The sequence below is a fragment of the Triticum dicoccoides genome, chromosome 5B (genome assembly GCF_002162155.2).
Source record: "Triticum dicoccoides isolate Atlit2015 ecotype Zavitan chromosome 5B, WEW_v2.0, whole genome shotgun sequence".
NCBI lineage: Eukaryota > Viridiplantae > Streptophyta > Magnoliopsida > Poales > Poaceae > Triticum > Triticum dicoccoides.
Genome location: NC_041389.1, coordinates 541,497,356 through 541,521,242, shown reverse-complemented (window position 1 = coordinate 541,521,242; position 23,887 = coordinate 541,497,356).

Below are 23,887 nucleotides of genomic sequence, written 5' to 3'. Positions count from 1 at the left end.
TAATAGTAGTTGGCAGATATGATTTCATCATATCATTCGGTAGGATATCCCTCGCTGTTAGGCTGGATGGTAATACGAGGCAAAGTTTTACCCTAGTTCGGATCGGACCCTTGCAGTTGAAGAAAGAGCCTACTCCTGGTACTGTATATTAGTGTTAGGGGTGTGTACAAAGTACACGTGAATACCAGGCATTGTGCGTGTGTGTATACTATCGACGAACTAGCCCTCAAGCTTGAATAACATACTAAGGGCCTAGGGTTACAAATCATATATAGTCGGCTTATCACCAGTGGGGATAGAGTCGTCCACGACTCTGGTAGCTTCGTGTTGTACGCCGAGTCCTCCACATGGGTCTCCTTATAACACGTCTCGGTCCAACCTATATGTGGTGCAGGATGGAACCGACCCATGAGTCTTCATGTTGACCCACCACAACTAGAAATGATGTGACCACCACACCACACACGCAATCGGCCACTAAGAAAATAAGCATATAAAATAGTACAACGGTATCTAGCTCACGATACGTCTCCATATTTTGTTGGTGACACTGACGGACTTTGCATTTGATGCGTGCTCCGTATTTTGTTGACGACACTTACGGTCATTGTATTTGAAGCGAAAGCACGATATGGTCACTGGACTTCAGAATAAGCTCATCACGGTCACCACATACATTTTGTAGTGCTAACCAACATGTGGTTGGATGGTTAGAGGACAGTGGTTTCTCGAGCCCACCAAGGTTAAAGTCCCGGTGCTCGCATTTATCTTGTGTTAATTTCAGTATTTTCCAGTGATGTACGTTCAGTGGGAGGAGACATTCCACTCGACTACGAGGCATCTATGGTGACTTCATAAAATCTCAAGATCATGCATTTATGTTGGCCCACTCTCTCGAAGGTGCGGCGGCGGACCGGCGGTGGGGAGTGGTTTCGGGGAGGGCGGGCCGGCCACGGGCGGCGGGGGCGGGCGGTTTGGCCGGTGGTGGCTGGCAGCTCGATGGGGTGGGGGGGTGGAGTTTGATGATAAACTGGAGGCCCTTGATTTCGAATCCAACGGCTGGAAAATCTAATGACCAGAGATGAAAAAGTCAGTCGACTGACGTGTAGCCTCACCCCGCACGTACACATGCACGCCACATGTAGGCGTGCAACACTGACACGTACACATAACGTACACACGCACGCATGCTGGCGTGCAACACTGACACGTACACATGCACTCACGAGCACAAGCACGTACGCACCCATGCATGTAACACTGAAACGCACCCTTGCATGTACGCACCCATGCATGCAACACTGAAATGCACCCTTGCACGCATGCAACACTCGCACGCCTGCATGCACACAACACACGACGCAAGACACACGCTTAACTACATGAAAAAGATGACGTCACACTCAATGAACAATCATCGGTTTATGAAATGCCCGCTTCTGACCACCCTGGCCCACCAAAGGTTCCTCTGCTGTGCGCTACGTGCGTTGGGTCACTGACATGCAGGACATGCACCCAAAGAGCCCACACATCAGTGCAAGAACAGCGCGGTGTCCTAGGTCAGAGTCGAGGGCGCCACTCGCGGCATGCCCGACTGAACACGCCTCCGTGCCGCATTCAAACGCCTCCATGAAACCCGCCCGTGTGGAAGCCGAGAAACCCACTCTGGACACACGTCCGTTCATGACCGGGCCGGCATTAAACGCAACGCCGGCCGAGCTCCTCCCGTCCGCCATCTATTTAATCTCCTCTTTAAACGAGGCCAAATGTCGGCCAAGAATGGCACACCTCCGCCGCTCCCCTATCTCCTCCACCATTTTGTCCACTCTTACAATGGCTTACGAAGATTAGTTATTCCGCATCCAAGCTAGCTGGGTAGCCCGCCGGATACGAGCTATGCAGCTTGCTGATCCACCTCCCTCCCCTCGCCTGACGGAGCCAGTTGCCGCCCCAAGCGGGTGCGCGGTTCAACAACTCCCGGCTCCAGGCCAGCTTGACGAGGAGCGGCGCACGGGCGTCGTTGCTGCCGTCCACGCCGCCGCCTCGTACCGCGTCTCCCATTTCTGTGGCCGAGACTCCCATGCCGGCGGCCGCGCCATGCAAGCAGCGATAGAAGCCGGGTGCGCGGAGAGCAACGAGTCGGTGGCCAGCGCCTCCGCGTCCGCCGCCATCATCGAGGAGAAGTAGAACACGGGAGGCCTCCGCCGCTTGGGTCCCATGAAGGCCACCACGGAGGCGACGCCGGTGTACACAGCAGGTGTCTTGCCGGATCCTTTTGTTGCGAGGACCTTCGTCGACCCCGCATGGCCTCCATGCAAGAGGTCAATGTTAGAATGAACTCGAGCCAGTGTCGGCCATGGCGAAGTAGTGGCTGGTGATGAACTCGAACCGGTGCCGGCCACCATCATCTTCGGCACCAGCCAATGATATCAGTTGGGCAGTGGGGAAGCGAGCCGTCCTTTGCACTGAAGCATATACCTCTGGGGCTCCCGGCAGTACGGTGATCGTGCTGCCGGACATGAGGAACACAAATTGATCGGCGGGCGACCATTTAGGCCATGTATTATATACCTATGATGTCCAGAACTAGCACCGCATAGTTCATTTCAATGTAATGAAATCTGTCATGTTGTGTGAAAATCCGATATTTTATATGATTTCCGTCGTTGTTTATATGAAATATCAGTTTGTCTACGTGTTTGCGTGAATTTCATCCGGTTGGTTGAGTTGCTGTCATAATGTGTGCGGCTACGGTTGGATGGCGTAATTTGCGGGTCGCCGGTCGGTCTGCGGGCAGCTCGGGCGGCGTTGTGGGACAAAAAAACACAGCTCGTGCGAGCTCGTCTCCAACATGTGTGCTGGAGGATGCATGACAGCATGAGCACCCGAGCCGTTCCTCGTTCATCGGTGGAAAAGGCCCCGGTGGACAAAACGGTCGCCAATATTTTGGCTACCCCGGGCAAGATCCAAATAGCCCCTCCCAACAAATTCAAATCCCTTGTTCGTCGTGGAATTTTGCCATGTGTTGTTTTCATGGACTAGCAAGATGTCCGTGCATTGCACGGAACATCAAGATGCATTTTTTACAAACTCCTGCATGCATGCAAGGGATAATTAATGTCCTCCTTTGCTAGTACCACGAGGCAAACTTCATTAATATTGCATTGATTAGTGTTAGTGGCCTTGTATATCTGCAAATTGTAATTTTGATAGTGGCCCCTTGTATATAAAAATGGAGGGAGAAATATGAGAGATAATGTGAGGAGGAGTGGGGCGTGGTGTCGTGGTGGTGACTGGTGGTCGGACTAGGCGGAGGCATGGGGATGGACAGTGCATTATGTCTAGGTTTGTATCTCTCTCACACACACCCACGTAGGTGGGGGAAGTGCACGAAGAGAAGAGGTGCACGCACGGCGCACGTACTCCCGTCTCTTTCCCAACCACACCCGCGCGGGTACACAGTGGAGCTCATTTCTGTATGAAAAAGGCAGCCCACGTGGTAATTTGGCACGTGTACTGGTTGTCCACTTGGTGGAGGGAGGATCGTCTACCACGGGTCAACAAACAAATTGCAACTTGACAGAACGAGGAGAAACTTTCTTAGTACGCCGTCTCCCCCGCCCACGGGCGTGGCTCGCAGGATGAGGTGAAGCTGGAGTACTACTGTACGCCTTTACGCCCGCTCCCTCGCCCACGCGCGCGGTGGCTCGCAGCACGAGGAGAAAATTTTACTACTCCCTCTGTTTACTCCTCGTCCCTACTACGTACTTTGGTTAGTACTCCCTCTATTTACTTATAAAAGGCCACTATAAAAAATAAATTTTGCATCTATGCAAGGCCACAAATAGTAATCGAGACAAAAGTTACTACTCCCTCCTTTCCAGTTTATGGCTCAATTTCAAAATCTCTCCAACCAAGGTAGACGGTGAGTGGTCGAATTAATTTCATAGTTTGCACAGTACGCTCATTTTTCTCAAGAAGTTATGTTTACTGAGGCATTAATTAGAACGAATGCATGAATGACCACTAAATTTCCATGAACTTGTACATGCATTGGTTAGTTTCCTCTTGACACTGCTTGCGTCGGGTGATCTAACGCACCTCGAAATCCAACATGTAATGGTACTACTACTAGTATAGTACTAGAATTGAGACTTATCAAACGGAAAAGCGAATGTATTTTAGATGAGCCCAATAAACCCTAGTTGGTAGGTACTCCGTAAAAACAGAATGTTGTACTTCCTGTCGCCGACATGTTGGACATATAGCAACCGGGTCGACGTGTCAAGCACCAAATAACAGTGCAGTACAGCAGGGGGGACGCACCCCACAAGTACCGGCCCAGTGTTAGTAATGAGCAATGAGACGTCAAATCACAATGCCGCACCTTCCCAGACGGACGAAGCAACCATTATTTCACACTTCGGTTCGACATCATCTCAAACCACGTACTAGTATTGCTTCTACCTCAAGAGGGACGCGTGCATCGCCTTGGTACATCATGACACGTGGGACCGCATGACAGGCCATGCTCCCCCGCCGATCGCTAGGTAAAATCACCTCATTTTTACTATACTTCCTCCGGATCGGTTTACTACATGGCATGCACGTCGTTCTAGGTTGAGAATTTAACTGGCTATATATATATGTGATGAACAGTGCGCTAGCCTTTTAAAAAATGTATACTTTTGTACAGTAGTACTGCACTATCAATGGATTGCGCCATGGAGCAAAAATTGGAATTTAAAAAAAGGTGGTAGATATAGAGAGCGCTCGTCGCCAAATTATGCATATAGTACTATTAAAAAAGCTAGTACGTGCTTAATTATGGTGCTAAATTCTATTAAGGAAATACTAGTACTAGTATGTACATACTAAAGAGTTAAAGTAACGAGAAGAAACATAACATAGTTCTGCTGGGGGCTCAGCACAACACACCCCTCAAATTAAACTACGCACACCTCAAATTAAACTATGCAACTAATCCGGTAGACACTGCATTAGAAGTTTAGAACCGCCATGAGCAACGACACTGCCACCTTATTCGGAGTCCTCGTCCACGTCATCGACTTCGTCCTTGTCCCTCTTCCTCTTGGCCAATACTTGTTTGCTTGAACCGCCAACTTGGTTGTTGCTCTTCATCCAACCATTGTAGATATTGAAACAAAGGTAGCCATCCATTGCAGCGTAGTGGATGTGGTCTATATCTAGTACATTCCACTGCCATGCATAACGATGAAACGTGTAATGAGGTTTCTCCAGTTTGCGGTACGAAGGATGAACCATGGCTCCTGCCAGGGTCAACATTGAGGGCTGACGAGAGGGCACCAGCCGATTCTTCTGGAGGTCGAAGGGGTTGCCTACAACGAGGCCTATCCGACGCAGGACTTCTTTGTCGTTCTTAAAGTCTACAGTAACGAATTTGACTATTTTGTCCTCGAGGAAGTTCTTAAAATCCTGGCACTCAATGTTGGCATGGCATATGTGGTAGACCAAGCAAACATTATGTACGCAAACCTGGATCACGGTGGGCTTCTTCCTCTCTTCGTCCTTTAGATCCTTCTCTCGTCCCATGACTGTGGTGTACTCAACATCTAGCCCAGCGACCCACTCATCATGTGAGTTTTCGAACATGCGTCTGAAGCGAGAAAGGCATCCTTTCACCGTCGCGGAAGTATGGGTGTAGATGACGTCGAACTCATCGCCGGTGATGGTTCTAACCTTGTGCTCACCGCCGATCAGGGAGATTTCGGACGCCATGGATTTGGGAGGAGGGTTAGGATTAGTGGAACTACCTTAATGTGAATGGACGGGACGACTAGGAGCGAACCGCCGTAGTATTAAAGGACGTGCGGAAAAGAGTAGGAGCGAACTGCCAGTGTGCGAACGGCAGGGTAGTGGCTTTCCATTCTCCCATGATACAGGCTTCTGAGAGCTCTTGGATCTGAGATCGAACGGTTGCATGGCGTGATTCTAGACCTATGGGTGAATATCCTATCCTCGAGGGTTATTCTTAAAATTTTCAGCAACTTAGCATGCGACCATTTGATCTCAGATCCAAGGGCTGCCAGCAGCCCGTATCATGGTCGCGCCTACCACGACCGTCGCGTCGCTCGCTTGGTCGCGCCCTTGGAGATTTAATACGGTGAGTTAGGCTATCTGATGTTGGCATGTCATACATAGTCATCACTTAGTCACTCATACTACAACAAGGTTGGCTATAAGGTTGGCTATAAGTGTATTTTTTTACTCCTCTCTATCTCTTTCTTCGTACTCCCTCCGTCCCATAATATAAGAACGTTTTTTACACTAGCTAGTGTAGTGTCAAAAACGTTCTTATATAATGGGACACAAGGAGTACTAGTATTTATTGCATTTGCCAAGGAGTGACCTCTTCCAATGAAATGGTGTTGCTAAGTTTGCTTCATATAATTAGCTATAGATTCAAAATTGTCTTTTCACCTAGGTACACGCGCTTAGCACCGTTTCTTCCTTGGGTCACCAAACTAGTCTCTCTCTTATTGATTAACTTGCCACATCAGACTTTATGCCTATGTGGCAAGCTTAAGCACCTGTAGGAGCAAGTAAGTACAATAGTGCGCTTTACATGGCATTTTTGCATATGTGGAGGAAAGAGAGGCAAGGAAAAAATGGAGAAGTGGGCTCTCATGCAAGAGCCAGCCTCTACTACTACATGGTGGAGCATTGAGAGAGGCACCTGTATAGAGGTGGTCAGGAATCGGGGGACTGACGCCGGTCGTAGCGCCACAGTTAAAATGATAATGGCAAGTCAAATCACGGGGCCCCACCTGTCCAGCAGCAACTTGCTGTCAAATCACACAGCCCTACGTTTGCAGCAGCCTACTCCCTCGTCTTCTCGCATCTCTGTCGAACCGACTAGGCGGAACTGCCCCGCCTACCACGTAGGAAAAGCCCCACCCTCAACTTTTAAATACAACTACTCCCTCCGTTGAACTCATGAGATTTCGAAACCAAATTATGAATAAATACACACTATAGCATGTAAAGCTTTGAGTCATATATGCATGATGTAGATGTTCATTTAGTTCTTATAGTTCATCTCATTCAAAATCAATTAGTTTTATAAAAATGTTAAGATTCATGGGGTTGTGCATTGTAAATCATAAAGTAAAAAACAAATAATGGCAATTCATTTAGAAAAAAATAATCAATTATGATACAGAAGATTCTAGAACAAAGGAGAAGTGCTTGTGTTTTGAGGCTTGTGCATTATGCTTAAGTTCAACCATGGCGTCTTCTAAATTGTACATGTGGCAGATCTGGTGGAATGTTGATGATATCCAACGGCCAATAGTGCTCGGATTTGCCCATCTCTGCACTGTCGGGTTAGCTTCATCCAGCGACCACCTTTCAAAGTTATTGGCACACTATATAGTTCTTGTGCCATAGTTGCATGTTTTGGAAAAAAGCTACTAGTGGGTTGTACTATCTATTTAGGAATAGAAGATGCATACGTGGAATTTGTAGGGAAAGAGATGACATGGAGCATCTCAATTCCTATGAGTAGGGATTGGAAAAGAGATGTCATTTGGTTCACATCATAGGAACTTTTCTATTGAATCTAGAGATGACATGTATCTCAATTCCTATGAGGAGGGATTAGTAAAGAGATGTAATTTGGTTCATATCATAGGAACTTTTCTATTGAATATACGCTAATGTTTATTTTCCTTTGAAATTAAGGGAGTATAGGAATCCATTCATATGAACCAAGTAGCTCTAAAGCTATAGAAATGATATCATGTTTATTTCCTTTGAAATGTAGAGTATATGAATCTATTCCTATGAACCAATTGGCTCTAAAGGAAAAAAATCATATAAAAATCATATCATATAGAGTTCCTATGATATTCCTCGACACTAAAGGATGGTTGAAATGGATGCGGGTGATACGATGGTCTTTCTTTGTAGACTCCTCACCCATCTTTATAGTTACCTATCGAAGATGAATGAAATGATATATACAGGGTATTCTACATGTGCAATTTGGTACACGAAAACTCGGTAAAAGTTTGCGAGGTTCTAATTTTCAATAAAGCTATATGCACTGCATTTCGGAACGGGGGGAGCATACGGTAGTTGCTAACACTCACGTGAAAGATTTGTGTGTAGGAGGAGTGGCTGTTCTGTTAAATGACATGGCAAAACTGACACTGTCGGATGCCGATCTAACGGTTCTTACGGCGTTCGTCAGGAAAAGGCTTGTGGTGAACGTTTGTCGGATAATGATTTACGGACACATGCATTGCATTCATACATGCCCCCTACTCTCTCACGCACACGCACCCTCACGAGTCACGAATCTCCCGAGTCCTCTAACGGACTCACACATCGCAGCCATCCTCTATCTGCAGGTAGACGTCACGCAGATATGTGCTCTTCACACCCTACCCTCAAAACTTCTAAAAACAAAAGACGGCACGCACATTTTATTTTAGCTCACACGTCACACACTTATACTATTACTCTTGTGGCGAATGTTCTTTGGGCATAGTATATATTGTACTCTCACGAAGAGAAGTAGTGCACGCACGCACTAGTTCTCTCACACCCACTCGCGGGTACACGTAGGAGCGCATTTTTTTGAAGCCGGTACAACAAAATCACTCCACTATATATAAAAGCAGGAGCCTTAGCGCTCGCTTTACTAGGGTTCCTCTCGTTCACTCTCTCATGCTCTCCAGATCTAAGCAAGACATAGGTGGCCACACTCTCTCTCTCAGCTCATGGCTGGTCACAAATCCGGCCGGACAACCTCGACCGGGGCAGGGGGTGTAGGTGCATCGTTCACGCTGTCTCCGGCAGCGAGGGAGGAGACCAACGGCTTCTCATGCGTCCCGATCGGCGGTTGTGCCGTTCTCTCCGAGAGAGCGCCGGCTCGGGAGGGCCTCCGACCCCTTCTTCCTCCCAGCGGTATTGTGGCCAAGATGCGGCCTCTCGACTCCATCTTTGCCACATGCCGACGACCCTCAGGTATATATTCCTTCGAAACATGCCTTGCTCTACTGCCCCAGCTCTTCCCCCTTCGTGTGGATCCTTTTCTACTTCCGTCCGCTGTTACAAAGTCACCTAGACTTCTAGTATTATTAGAAGTAAAGCTAGTTCATACAGTGAACTCAAAGCGTTGGTTCAAACAAGGAAGAAAGTGGGAAAATTGTAGCATGAATCTAGGACTTGGTTCTAAGAGGAAACGGGGGAAAGTAGTAATATGTGTCACTGTTTAAATAACTGTATTTCGTATTTGCGCAAACAAGGATGTCTGTCTCCATATTGTTTCGGGATGTTTGTCTCTGTATCGTTTCTATCCGCGCAATCAAAAGCACACACCTCAGTTTTAGTACAACTACGCAAAATGAGATGGCTATCCCTTGTAGCCGTCGTCTAACCTCCCGTCTTCAAGGTATCCCTACATTGGTAGTAACTAAGGTAGAATGACCAATGCAATCTAAAAGAAGCTGATTCGTATGTTTTACTTCCTAATTGCAGTGCAGGGATGAGCGAAAACAACTACATCCTAGTCCAAAATGCACTTTCTACCAATTCATCCAAGAACCGAGGACTAGCTGGCACGGCTGCACGGCGGTTTTTTGGATAGGTGCGCGGACAAGAGGCATTGTGGTCTGCTTATTTCTGCAAATAGCGGTGCTTAAATTTAGTGGAATGCACAAGCATTTCAACTGGTCAGTACACTGCATGGTTTAGTTCAGCATTCCAGCTGAGACCACAATTATAATTGGTTATTCTGGAATGAGAGAACCTAACCCTGGATGGTGGCACCAAGAAAAAACCAGAGTGAACTCCAGGAAATTTAAGCCTGTCGGGAAGCCCTTTGCTCAGAGAAGCATTGCTTGTTTTTTCCTGATTTGTAAACCTTCTCACAACTTTGTCTTTTGCTGTGAACTAGTATATGTTTGTTATGTTCTATGAATCATTGAGATGTATAAAATTGCTTAACTTATGCTTTTCAAGATTTTTATGAAGACGAGTTTAATTGTGAGTGTTCCACATGAGCGCTAGACTAGCGTGTGAACGTTTGGAATTTATTACATTGTGGCCTCAATTAACTGCATGAAGCACTGTAACAAGATACTTAGTACTAGTTGCTTATATGTCAGACAGTAGATTGTTTATTGTTAGCTGGTCGATAGCCTAGTGTTGAAGCGAGCTGAGCCAATGGGCCGTGTTTTGTACAACTGCTTACAAGTGGGGTAGCACCAACAGTGTTTACAAGTACTTATGTATACGTCGGCGCAGGGTTCTCGAACGAGTGCTCTATTTCATCAAAACACACACTGCTCATATCATAAACCGTGACAACTTATGTCTTACCATACCATATTCATGAAAAAACTAGTGAGGACGCATCTGTTTCGGCAACAATTATGATGGTTCTCACATGATTCACGGGCACACAAAAGTAGCAGCAGTTCCCATAGGCGGATTCAAACAGAGCACTAGCCCCAGAGGGGTCGATAACAGGCAAGGTTTGGATAATTAGACACAATCCAAACTACTATTAAACACTAGCTGGGGCAACTATTTCATGCCTCGATCTAATTTGGGCTGGACACAAGACGGACCTTGCCATGAACATCATCGAGGACGTCCCGCAGCAGCTCAATCCTATGAACCTTCATGAAGACAACCTTGTGGCCTTGCCACTGATAAACTTGTTTGTGGAGGCATGCCACGTCATCTTCCTGCGTAAGCTTGACAAGAACAGTATGCCTCACAAATGAAGGAGTAGCTTTGAACTTCTTGTGCTTCAGTACACCCTAGACAACATTCCTGACAACAGTGAGGCTGGAATACAACTCTTCATTGGTATAACCGCAAATGGCTTCCAAGATCCAACAACCTAAGAACTCTGTTTTCCCAGTGCTTATATTTAGGTCGTCCGCTTCATAGCGAGTGACATGCACAACCACACAATCCTTGTCTGCATCAGGGCTCTAATTGAAACATAAACAAATTCTGAATTACTTTTCAGTATAAGAACCACAAGTTATTTAAACCACTATGTATAGCATGGCATCGAAGCTAATAAAATTTTGCATTATTATTCACCACATACTTCCTTTTCTAAAAAAATCACCACATACTTAGATGAAAAACCACAATCGAGATCGGCAAAGAAGGAAATCACCTTGGGCAGCTCAGCGGGGGGGGGCACATCCTTGAAGGGGGAAATCTGCTCCTGCAGTGCCACGGGGGCTATAACCTCAAACGGGGCGCTGACCATCTCAGTAGTGGCCGTGAGCGTATCTGGGGTCGGCTCGGTGGTTGCCTCCATCTTCTTGGAGCTCTCTGTCTCGTGGGGATCAGCCTCCCGCGTCTGCTCCAATATCAACAGATCTTCGCCTGGTTCTCCTTGGTCCATCATGAAACTGACGAATACTAGGAGACCACTAAAAGGAAAACACAATCGCAATGACAATGAAACAAAATAGAGAGTGAGGATCAGTTACTGCTTTGCAAAAGTTCTTTTTTTTCTCTGAACAAAAATATACCAACATCACGGATCCGCTTACCTTCCCTTTCTTGGGAGAGAAGAACAGTGGCAGATGCGAGTGTTGCCTTTCTTGAAGACGGTGAGGGAGAAGGGGATTCAGCGAGGAGTGAAATGATGGTTGCTTCGTCCGTCAAACTTAGACTGCGGGGAGGTGGGGTTTTGTGATATGACGGCTTGTTACTGCCGCGCTACGACCGGGGTGACTCTCCGCCTGCATACTGCCTGCTAATTTGGTGGATGGCATTTGGGCCCGCGCGCTGCATGGCCCACATGTCGGTGAACAAAAGTATAACGGCATTCAGTAGAGGGAGACATTTCAATGACCTAGGTGGAGACAAAAGCGGTAGAGTGTCTCCACTTGCTTGGTAGTAATTGTTTTTCTGGGTAGCTGTAGAGTGTCTCCACTGTACTAGTAGTAATTGTTTCTCTGGGCCCAAGACAAAACAGCCAATCCACACTAGTAAATAGTAAAATCAATTCAAAAGGCGCTACCCACACCCAGCACACACCCCCCTCCCCACAAAAAAAACCTGGGTGCTCTTCTTCCTCCTCGCTCCCACCCACATCATGTCGGCTCGCTCCACTCGTACCCCCAAATTCCTCACCTCACTCCTACAGAAAACCCCCAGCTCCCCTTCTTCTTCATTCGCACTACAACTAGGCTCGTCATTCGTCACTCTGCTCAAATCCGTGAGCGCGACGCGACGCCCTCGAGAAAAATGGAGTCGGCTGACCCCAGCACCAAGAAGATGAGGCTCCCGCCAGCGGCGACGCCTGTTGTAGATCCTGCACCCGGCAGCGCGGGGAGAAGTGGCGAACCCGCCCTCACCGGATCCCAGGAACCCGTAGAATCTCGGTTGGACCGCATCAGCGATCTCCCAGATGCCGTCCTTGGGGAGATCATCTCGCTTCTCCCCACCAGGGATTGCTGCCGCACCCAAGTCCTCTCAATTCGGTGGCGCCCTCTATGGCGCGTCGTGCCCCTTAATCTCGACTGTCGTCAGCTATCTCTCTTCCATGATTTTGAAATCCCCAGAGCCATCATCTCCTCCCACCAGGGCTCCGTTCAAAGCCTCTGCATCCTGTCATGCTACCTGAGCAAGCATACCATGCCCTGCACGGTGGACGCCTGGCTGAAATCCCCTGAGTTTACAGAACTACAGCTGCTTGAGTTCTACTATTCCCCTGGAAATCAAATACCACATACAGAACGCCATGAACTTGTGCCCTCAGCACCGATGTCCATCTCACGGTTTTCCTCCTCTCTCCACACCACCACCTTTGCACTGTGCTACCTTCCAGACAATCTGGTACTAAACCTTTGACTCCCATTTCTCAAGAAACTTTCACTTGTGCGGGTTCGTATATCGGAGGCCTCATTGCACAGCATCATCCCCTCCAATTGCCCTGCGCTGGAGTGCTTGGTGCTTGTTTTCATAGTTAGAATTGGTTGTCTCCAAATAAAGTCGCCTAACCTTGTAAGAATTGGAATTTCTTTTGACGGAAGGCAGCTCATCATCCAAGATGCCCCTTCACTTCAAAGGTTGATCCTTGATTCTAGTTATTCACCGTTGCAAATAACCGTCCTCTATGCTCCTAAACTAGAGACCTTGGGTGTAATACATGATCTCTATGCTCATTTCAATATGGTGTTTGGCTCCACAGTTCCTCAGGTACTTCATATTATCATCTACACTTGTAACCATATGCTGCATTTTAAATTTCTGCGCATAATTTATATATCATCTTGGAGTACACATTTTGTACTAATATTATGTTCTATGCTCAATGAAGAGTTTCTCCATGGATGGCCTATCAATGGTGCTGGATTCTGTCAAGATCTTATATATCCAAATGAATAGTTTTGATCTGAACAAGATTATTGGCTTGCTGCAATGCTTTCCATGTCTGGAGAAGTTGTATATAAAGGTGATAATTTCACACACATTGGAAGCCCCCATATAGTGTACTAGGATTAACCGTTCAGCTGTTGCTCTTTCGACACTCTTCTTTTAGACCTTAACTGTTTTCAATTTTCATGTCTATTTAGGCAACAGGACGGGGTAAGAAAGTTATAACCAATCGGTGGATTCGTAAGCATCGGGGTGTTCTCACTTCACATGAGATTCGATTGAAGACAACAACGCTAGAACGATATGTACCCAACCGTGCAAACACAAGATTTGTCACATTCTTCCTACTGAATGCGAGGTTACTATTGTCCATTAGGCTTAAGTTTATCAGCAGCATGGTTTTGACGGATGGGTATGTCGAAGAGCAAAAAAAGGACTTTCAGGTGGGAAAAAGAGCTTCTGAACGTGCTGGGCTTCTATTTACAACATATTGTGGTCATAATCCAGTAAATTTTACGATCCAGGATGTTCATTCTATGGACCTAACCGATCCATTTGACTGTGACTGCCGAAAACAGTGCTGGAGTTAGATGTTGTTGCCCTTTTCAATCTGGGTTTTTTTGTAAACCTGATGAACAATCAACCCTCGTGCTTTTGTACAGTTTGTAAGCTGGAGTTAGATGTTCCTGCCCTTTTCAACTCGGCTGTGACTGTCATATTTTCTCTGAAACAAGGCAAATGGCTTGCCATTCGTTTAATTTAGAGTGAAATATTGTAACAAATCACAACCAAGGGAAATAGCATCACTCACACCGGCTGCTTGAGCTCACTGTGCATTACAGAAGCCAAGTGACTAGCCCCCACCACCCCCACCAGTCAACCCTCGTACTCCCCTCCACCTGCGACTGGACCGGCGCTTCTTCAACGGCTCCTGTTCGTTCCGTCCGAGGCCTCATCGTCGTCCTCCGCCTTGCGGCCTTGGTTCGCTCGCCGTGCGCGATGTGCCGCCCTTTTGCATTGTCTACATCGTCAACAACCGACACGAACAAGGAGATGACTGTATGTGGAGAGGATGACAGTAGGGACCCACCAGCGTCATGGCAGTACGCAAGCAAGTGCCTCTATAGTACAAGCCCAAAAATATGGTTCCTCCTAATGGTTGGACATCTGGGGCTCACGCCATCGTCAACATAGTAAATAAACGAGAGAATTACACTACGAGCGGCTGACACCAGGGACCCAGCAAGTCGTGCAGTTTTTTTTTTGAGGAACAAGCAGTTTTTTTAGACAATGAGGAACAAGCAGTTGTTATTTATACTAATTTTAGTGACGGATCAGGGTAACAACGGGGTTGTGCGGGGGCTGTGGCCCGTCTAGCCAGGGTTTTATTTATGTTTACCACATCATGAGCCCAGTTGTGTTTTTTTCTTACTGAAAATGGCTAGCCCAGTTCTATTTTTTAAAAGAAATACCCAAATAAGGCCTACTTGCTTTATCGGCCCTGCTGGGCTGCAAATGTTTCAAGATGAGAAGAGTTTCATTCGGTTTGCCCGAAAATGGCCTGTACATTTTTAAAATACATCAAACCGGGAATTAGTTTCATTTTTTTCATTACAAGATCTTAAATTCCATTGATTTTTATGCGTGGACAATTTGTTTGATTTTATATTTATATAAATTATTTTTCAAAATAGTTTGAATGTGAATCAATATTTCTGGATTAAAAATAGTTGACCGCACCGAAATATGCAAAATTCCGTATACTTTTTAACCGTGGCCACAATATGGGGTGTAATGCTAACAAAAAGAAGATGGGCTCCAAAAAAAATCTTAAGAATTAGCAAATGGGTTGTACATTATTAGAAATAATGGCAGATGGGTTGTATGCTGTTTTCCATAGATTTGAGGCTGACTTGTGCGCCTACTACAGGTTGACGCGTATGCTTTCATAAAAAAAAGGTTGACGCACACGCAACACCCTGTCAACTTAGTCAACACACGAGAGCAGTGACTGTTGGATATCCATCCAACGGCTGTCGTGCTTCTTCAATATCCGCTCTTCATGCTCCAGCCGCTCAAACAAGCGCCGGCGGGACTGCCTGCTCCCCCTCCCGCGGCCGGCTATGCTGCCGCGCAGGCCTCACGGCCCCACCGTACTCCCATCACTGGCCTATCCATCCCTCTACTCACCCACACATGCTGTTATTCTCCGGCGACGGCAGACGAACCAGTAAACCCTCGTACTCCTCCGTGTGGGAAACAACTGCGGAGTATTCCCTGGCTCCGTGTCATTCCCTTCCTAGGCCTCGCCATCGTCCACTGCCCTGGTGCTCTCGGCGCGACCTGGTCAACGTGGTCAATGAACGACATCCATCGGAAGTGGACTGTATGTGGAGAGGCTAACAGTTGGGTTCATGGCCGCACGCAAGGAAATGCCTCTTTATTACGCGCAAAATAATGATTCCTTCACCTGACAGCTAGGACCCACAGGAAGGGCCTCTGTATTTCGTGAAAAAAACTTTCCCCCCGCTGACAGGTCAGAACCACCAGCTATATCTTCGCACGCATGGAAGTGCCTCCTTATTACGCCCAAAAAATTGAATACCCCCCTGCTAGCTGGGACCCACCATACTGTTGGGCCGACTTGTGGGCCTACTAAGTTGATGGGGACGGAGGGCTTTGTCAACTTAGTCAATACTCCAGTGACCGTATGATGTCCATCCAATGGCCATACTGCTTCTTCAACCTCTGGTCTTCTTGCTCTAGCCGCCCAAAGCAGCGCCTGTCATGCCGCCTGCTCCTGCCTCCCGTGGCCCGGCTCCGCATCGTCCCCTTCCTAGGCCTCGCCGTCGTCCACCTCCGTGGTGCTCTCGGTGCGGTGTGGTCAATGTGCTCAACAACCGACTTCCATCGGAAGAGTACTGTCCGTGGAGAGGCTGACAGCTGGGTCCACGGCAGCCGCAAGGAAGTGCCTCCTTATTACGCGGACAATAATTATTCCTCCACCTGACAGCGGGGACCCACCGGACAGGCCACCAGTATTTTGCGAAATAAATAGTTTCCCCCTGACTGCTGGGACCCACCGGACGGGCCACCGTATTTCGCAAAAAAAACGTTCACCCCGCTGTCAGCTCGGACCCCCCGGAAGTGCCTCATTACGCACAAAAAAATGAATACTCCCCCGGCTAGCTGGGACCCACCTTGGTGGGAGGCTGTCTTGTGGGCCTAATAAGTTGACGGGGCCGAAGGGCTTTGTCAACTTAGTCAATATGAACGATTCTAGCTCCAGTGACCGTACGATATCCATCCAACGGCCGTAGTGCTTCTTCAACCTCTGGTCTTCTTGCTCCAGCCGCCCAAAGCAGCGCCGGTCGTGCCGCATGCTCTTGCCTCCCATGGCCGGCTGTGCTGCCGCGGAGGCCTCATCGCCCCCTACTATTCCCACCGCTGGCTAGGCCTTGCGGCGATGGCAGCCTCACACCGCAGCCGAACCAGTGAACCCTCATACTCCTCTCCGCGCGGGCTTCCACTGCTGCGTCTTACCCGGCTCCATGTCGTCCCCTTCCTAGGCCTCGTCGTCATCCACCGCTGTGGTGCTCTCCGCGCGGCATGGTCAACGTGGTCAAGGAACGACTTCCATCGGAAGAGTACTGTACGTGGAGAGGCTGACAGCTGGGTCCACGGCCACATCCCTGTTTTTTATGATTTGCCAATTAAGTCGCTTTGTCAGGCCTGTTGGGCTGCAAATCTTTCAAGACGAGGAGAGCTTTTCATTCGGCTGGCCGAGAAAATGGCCCATCAGTAATGAGAAATGGGTTGTACATTTTTAGAACACATCAAACCGGCAATTAGTTTCGTGCGTGTAACATGCCAAATTGTTTGCCTCGACGAGTACATCATTTCATTCCATTGCATCATATTCATTTGAGGTCATCTTGATGCCTGAATCATCGTTGTAAGAGTGCTTCATGATATTTTCTGCTGTCTGTTAACAGAACGAGCTCTTTTGTCATTTTTGCCATGACTGATGTGTGCATCCTATGCGGTTGATGTCTTCATATGTTTTGATCTATGCCATGTCTACTTTACAAAGGTGCTTACCATATATTTTTGTGATCAATGTGGTGACTAGCACAAGCATGCGAACTAGGCATCGTGATGTTGCTGATTTTAGTCCCTGTTCTGCTGTTATTTTGATGCCATGTAAACTTGATGCTACAGAGAGATCCATGCATATTTTGAGATACTTCAGTAAGGGTGTTTTGAACATATGTTTATTTTCAATCCATTCATGCCCTTGGTTGCAATTATGGAGTAGTCTAGCATGTCATTTTCGTGCTCTACTTTTGCTTCAAAATGTTTCCTGGCAGATTGTTTACATGTTATTCAATTTAGCCAAGGTTGCTATAGTTGATCCTTGCATGCTATGAACTTGTTCTTGCCTTGGTTTGTTCCACAAACATGTCTTATTGATGATGCTATGCTTATCTTGTCATGCAATGACTTGTGGTGAGTGAATCGAGCTTGTTAAGTAGTGTACTTGCTGTTGCTGTTTTGCTAGGTTGAATCTGTTATTTCGTGATGCTATATAAACATGTTGCTACTAGTCATTCTATGCATAATCTGGAGATGATCACTAAATATGTTTTGATCTACATGTCATCCTCTAACCATAAATGCCCCTGTTTGCATTTATAGCTTGCTGTAGATTGTTCATATCTTGCTCCAAAGTTGCTTCATAATGTTGCTGTCAGCCTGTTTACATTAAGTTCAGTTGTTACCATGTGTTTTGCTAGTGATCCATGCACCCTATGACCTTGATCTTGCCATGCTTAGCTTCACACACATGCCTTCTTACTGTTGGTTGCCTTGCCATGCCATGTATTGCTCTGTAGTGAGTGGTACAAGCTCATCTACATGACTTCATAATTCTGCTTCTGCCATGTTTGAATCTGTATTATGACTTGCTATGTTTACGTGGGAGCCATCATATTTTCTGATCCTTTTGGCTTATGGTCAGTAAGGGACTTTTGATCTATGCAATGAGTAGATTCATGCCAATGCCTTTGTTTGCCATGATAAGTTCCTGTAACATGTTGTTTGATAGCTCTGAACATTGCATCGTGATGTTATTTTCTGCAAAGTCTGAAATTGTTATTACTTGCAATCTTACCATGTGTGTTTGAGCATGCTCTAGTGATTTCTGGAGATAGCTCAGTGTTCATGTTTTGTAATGCTTTACCTGTACATCATGCCCATGCCTTTTGTTTTCTTGTTGGGGTGCTGTAGCTTATTGTTTTGATGCTTGCAATATGCCTAGTTGCTGTTTTGGACAGCTTGTCCTTATAACTTGTTTCATGTGTGTGTGTTGAACCGTTGCTCCGTTTTGAGTGTGCTCTATTTGAAACTTGCTTAGAATTGCATGTAGTTTCATATTATCATGTTGCATCCATGTTTTGAGGTGTTTGCTTGATGTTTGGGTGCATTTCGCATCAATACCATGTTTAACTTGTTTTGCGCATATCTTCTAGGCCGTAGCTCCAAATCTAATGAACTTTATATGTAACTTGACTAGAATCTCGTGTAGATCATCTTTGTGCATCTTAACTTGCTGTTTAACAACTTGAACATAAGGTTTATTCAGATCTGGACCAATTTCGAAATTTGCATATGAGGACTTACCAGAATTGTTATATGTTGATCCCGGCCTCATTTAAACTTGCCTTGATGTGTTGCTCTCGTTTGCATCATCTCTTGCCATGAGTAGCTTCATGTAGCTTTGCCATGCATAATGCTTATTTGTGCATCATGCCTTGTTCATGTGTGGTGTGTTTACTATGTTGTGTGCTTCTTTTCGATAGTTCCTGTTTCGTTGCGATCGTGAGGATTCGTTCGTCTACGCTTGGTTCGTCTTCGTGGCTTCATCCGTTTGTCTTCTTCATGGACTCGTTCTTCTTCCTTGCGGGATTTCAGGCAAGATGACCACTACCCTGGATCTCACTACTATCATTGCTATGCTAGTTGCTTCGTTCTACCGCTATGCTGCGTTACCTATCTTTTGCTCATCAAGCCATCCCAAATTGCCATGAACCTCTAACCTTTGATACCTTTCCTATGCAAACCGTTGTTTGGCTATGTCACCGCTTTTGCTCAGCCCCTCTTATAGCGTTGCTAGTTGCAGGTGAAGTTGAAGATTTCTCCATGGTGGACAGGATTTTGGTTGGGATATCACAATATCTCTTATATTATTAATGCATCTATATACTTGGTAAAGGGTGGAAGACTCGGCCTTTTGCCTGGTGTTTTGTTCCACTCTTGCCGCCCTAGTTTCCGTCATACCGGTGTTATGTTCCCGGATTTTGTGTTCCTTACGCGGTCGGGTGATTTATGGGACCCCCTCGACAGTTTGCTTTGAATAAAACTCCTCCAGCAAGGCCCAACCTTGGTTTTACCATTTGCCTCACCTAGCCCTTTTTCCCTTGGGAGTCGCGCTCTCGAGGGTCATCTTTATATTATTATCCCCCCCGGGCCAGTGCTCGTCGTGAGTGTTGGTCCAACCTGTCTACCGCCGGTGGCCACCAGGGGCAACTCTGGGCTGGCCTACCGGAAGTTTGGACAATCCGGTGTGCCCTGAGAACGAGATATGTGCAGCTCCTATCGGTATTTGTCGGCACAGCGGGAGGCTTTGCTGGTCTTGTTTTACCATTGTCGAAATGTCTTGTAAACCGGGATTCCGAGTCTGATCGGGTCTTCCTGGGAGAAGGTCTATTCCTTCGTTGATCGCGAGAGCTTGTCATGGGCTAAGTTGGGACACCCCTACAGGGTATAATTTTTCGAAAGCCGTGCCTGCGGTTATAGGCAGATGGAAATTTGTTAATGTCTGGTTGTAGATAACTTGACACCAGATCCGAATTAAAACGCATCAACCGCGTGTGTAGCTGTGATGGTCTCTTCTCGGCGGAGTCCGGGAAGTGAACACGGTCTTTGGGTTATGTTTGACGTAAGTAGGAGTTCAGGATCACTTCTTGATCATTACTAGTTGACAACCGTTCCGCTTGCTCTCTTCTCGCTCTTATTTGCGTATGTTAGCCACCATATCATGCTTAGTCGCTGCTGCAGCCTCACCACTTTACCCCTTCCTTTACTTTTAAGCTTTGCTAGTCTTGATACCCATGGTAATGGGATTGCTGAGTCCTCGTGGCTCACAGATTACTACAACAACAGTTGCAGGTACAGGTTGTGCGATGATCATGACGCGAGACCGATGCTTGCTTGCGTTGAGTTCTTCTTCTGCTTCTTCGATCAGGGGATAGGTTCCAGGTCGGCAGCCTGGGCTAGCAGGGTGGATGTCGTTTGAGTTTCTGTTTGTGATTCATCCGTAGTCGGATGTAGCTCTGATGTATTGTGATGTTGTATTCGAGTGGCATTGTATGCCTCTGGTATGTAACCCCTTCTATTATGTAATGTTGATGTAATGATATCCACCTTGCAAAAGCGTTTCAATATGCGGGTCTATCCTTGGTGGGACCTTCGAGTTCCTTTTGGATAGGGTCGCATATTGGGCGTGACATCTACACAGCTACGTTGACTGTCTAGCCTTGCGTTGTCTTGCGAATCTTGTTGGGAGGATGGCGGAGTAGAATCTGTAGAGAACCTCCATTTCAGTTGCTCAGAAGGACCACCATCATCCAATGCCTTGCCAATTTCCTTCAGCTTTATTGATTTTGCATTGTGAGGTCATACCAACAAGAAAAAGGAATATCATTCGCTCTTCAGAACTCATTCATGCATGATACTGACGAACACTACTCTAATGAAAGGCAAAGTCATGATACGAGGATGAAATATGTACGAAAAAATGGATGGCTTGACATATTCACACCTATGATGTGGTAACTAAGCAGAAGGAACTTCAACAAATTAGAAACACTGCAAGACACCACATGGAAGGTGCAATCAATATCACTGTGCCAAGTTAAAACTGTCTCGTCATGGGTGGCGCTCATCAAACTAGAAGCAATACATGCTAGAAATCATATTCAAGACGCAAACCAATATCACACTACCAACTTAAAGGTCTCCCATCATAAGTGACTGATGCAGGATACACAAGAAGAGTAGTTTCATGTAAGAACATGGTGTGATAGACAGATATAGTATGTACCAAAAACAAGCGTGTCATATTCACATGTATCATGTGTAAGCTAAGCAGACGCATTTTACACTAATTAGGAGCAATACGAGCGAGACACCATATGCAACATGCAACCAGATATCACACTGCCAAGTTAGAGCAAGCACCTTGGATGGTGGAGTAGGGGAGCGAAGACTTGGACCATGTAATGCACTATCAGTACAAGGAGAATCGGTACAGATGCTCCGTTTACGTTGCTGCAGAGGACCACCATCACTGCCTTCCTTACTCTTTTCCTTCCTCTTTCTTGATTTTGCCCTGTCAAGTCAAACCCACAAGAAAAAGGAATAAAATTTGCTCTTCAGAACTTATTGATGCATGATACTAACGAACACTACTTCCATGTAAGGCAGCCGCATGATAGGAGGATGGAATATGTATGAAAAACAGGACGACGTGACATATTGACATGTATGATGTATAAAGTGTAAACTAAGCACAAGGTGCTTGAACTTGTTAGAATCGATGCAAGCTAGAAACCATATGAAAGATGAAACCAATATCACTCTGCCAAATTAAAAGGGTGCCCTAACAAATGTAGTTGACCAAATTAGAAGCAATACATGGCAACAGGCTAGAAATAATATGCAATATGCAACGAATAAAGGTGACTCATCGTAAGTAATTGATGCAGGATACAGAAGAGAGGTAGTTTCATGTAAGAACAAGGTTAACACATAGATGTAGTGTGTACCAAAAATAGGAAGGCATGTCATATTCACAGGTATAGTGTGTAAACTAAGAAGATGCAATTTACCCTAATTAGAAGCATTACAAGCTAGACACCATATGCAACATGCAACCACATATCACACTGCGAAGTTGGAGCAAGCACCTGTGATGGTGGTGTAGGGGAAGTGATGTCTTCGGGTACAGAGCAACGTTCAATATCTTCATTTAGGCTTGCTGTTTCTTGAGAATCATGTGGAGAGGATGAAATTGCATTCTTTATAAGAGGATTGTGTCTCATATTAACCCACGCGCGTGACTGTCTCATCATAAGCGATAGACGCAGGATACACAAGAACAGTAGTTTGATGTAAGAACATGGTGTGATAGGAAGATGTAGTATGTACCAAAAACAGGAAGGCGTGTCATATTCACATGTATAATGTGTAAGCTAAGGAGATGCAATTTAACAAATTAGGAGCATTGATGAGGGATACACAAGAGAAGTAGTTTGATGTAAGAACATGGTTAATAAAAAGATGTAGTATGTACCAAAACCAGGAAGGCATGTCATACTCACAGGTATAATGTGTTAACTAAGCAGATGCAATTTACCCTAATTAGAAGCATTACAAGGTAGACACCATATGCAACATGCAACCACATATCACACTGTCAAGTAAGAGCAAGCACCTGCGATGGTGGTGTGGGGGAATTGCGGTGATCAACTAGAGACCTACATTGACTATCTTCATTTAGCCTTGTTGTTTCTTGAGAATCATGTGGGGAGGATGACAGTGCACTCTTTAAATGAGTAGGGCGTCTCATAGTAACCCACCCGGGTGACTGTCTCATCATAAGTGATTGGCGAGGGATACAAAAGAGCATTAGTTTGATGTACGAACATGGTTAGTAGACATATGTAGTATGTATAAAAAACAGGAAGGCATGTCATTATCAAAGGTATAATGTGTAAAGTAAGCAGATGCAATTTAACCAAATTGGAAGCAATACAAGCTAGACACCATATGCAACATGCAACCACATCTGACAGCGCGAAGTTAAAGCAAGCACCTGGGATGGTTGTGTGTGGCAATTGAGATCATCAACTGCAGAGCTACTTTTATTGTCTCCAACTGCTGACACTGCACCCATTAGAGCGTTGAGACGCTTACTGCTTACCTTCAAATTACACTGGAGCGACTTCTGTCTTTTCTTTTCTGCATTCATCAACACTGCGTTAGAGTCTGAAATATCCATGCATAAAAAAACAATAATGTGAGTATGGGTGAAGTGTGTGCACAATTAGTATAGTGTAAAGGTAGCAGATAGCAGATTGGTGAGAAATAAATGACGGGAGACATATGATAGCTCTACAACATGCATGGCACACTCAATTACTACAAGATTCTATGAAAATAACAGTCGACTGAAAGCAAATAGGTCAGTCCATTTTTTCTGCACCATCCTATGTACAAAGAACGGGGAGACCGCCTTCATCTACCTCCAGCGAGTCAGTGTTGACGATCTTCCTCGAAACTCCAGCGACTACCGGCCTAGTATTCCTCCCCTGCCTGTGCCCTCCCCTCGACCTCACCGCACCGCCGTGCTTGGCAC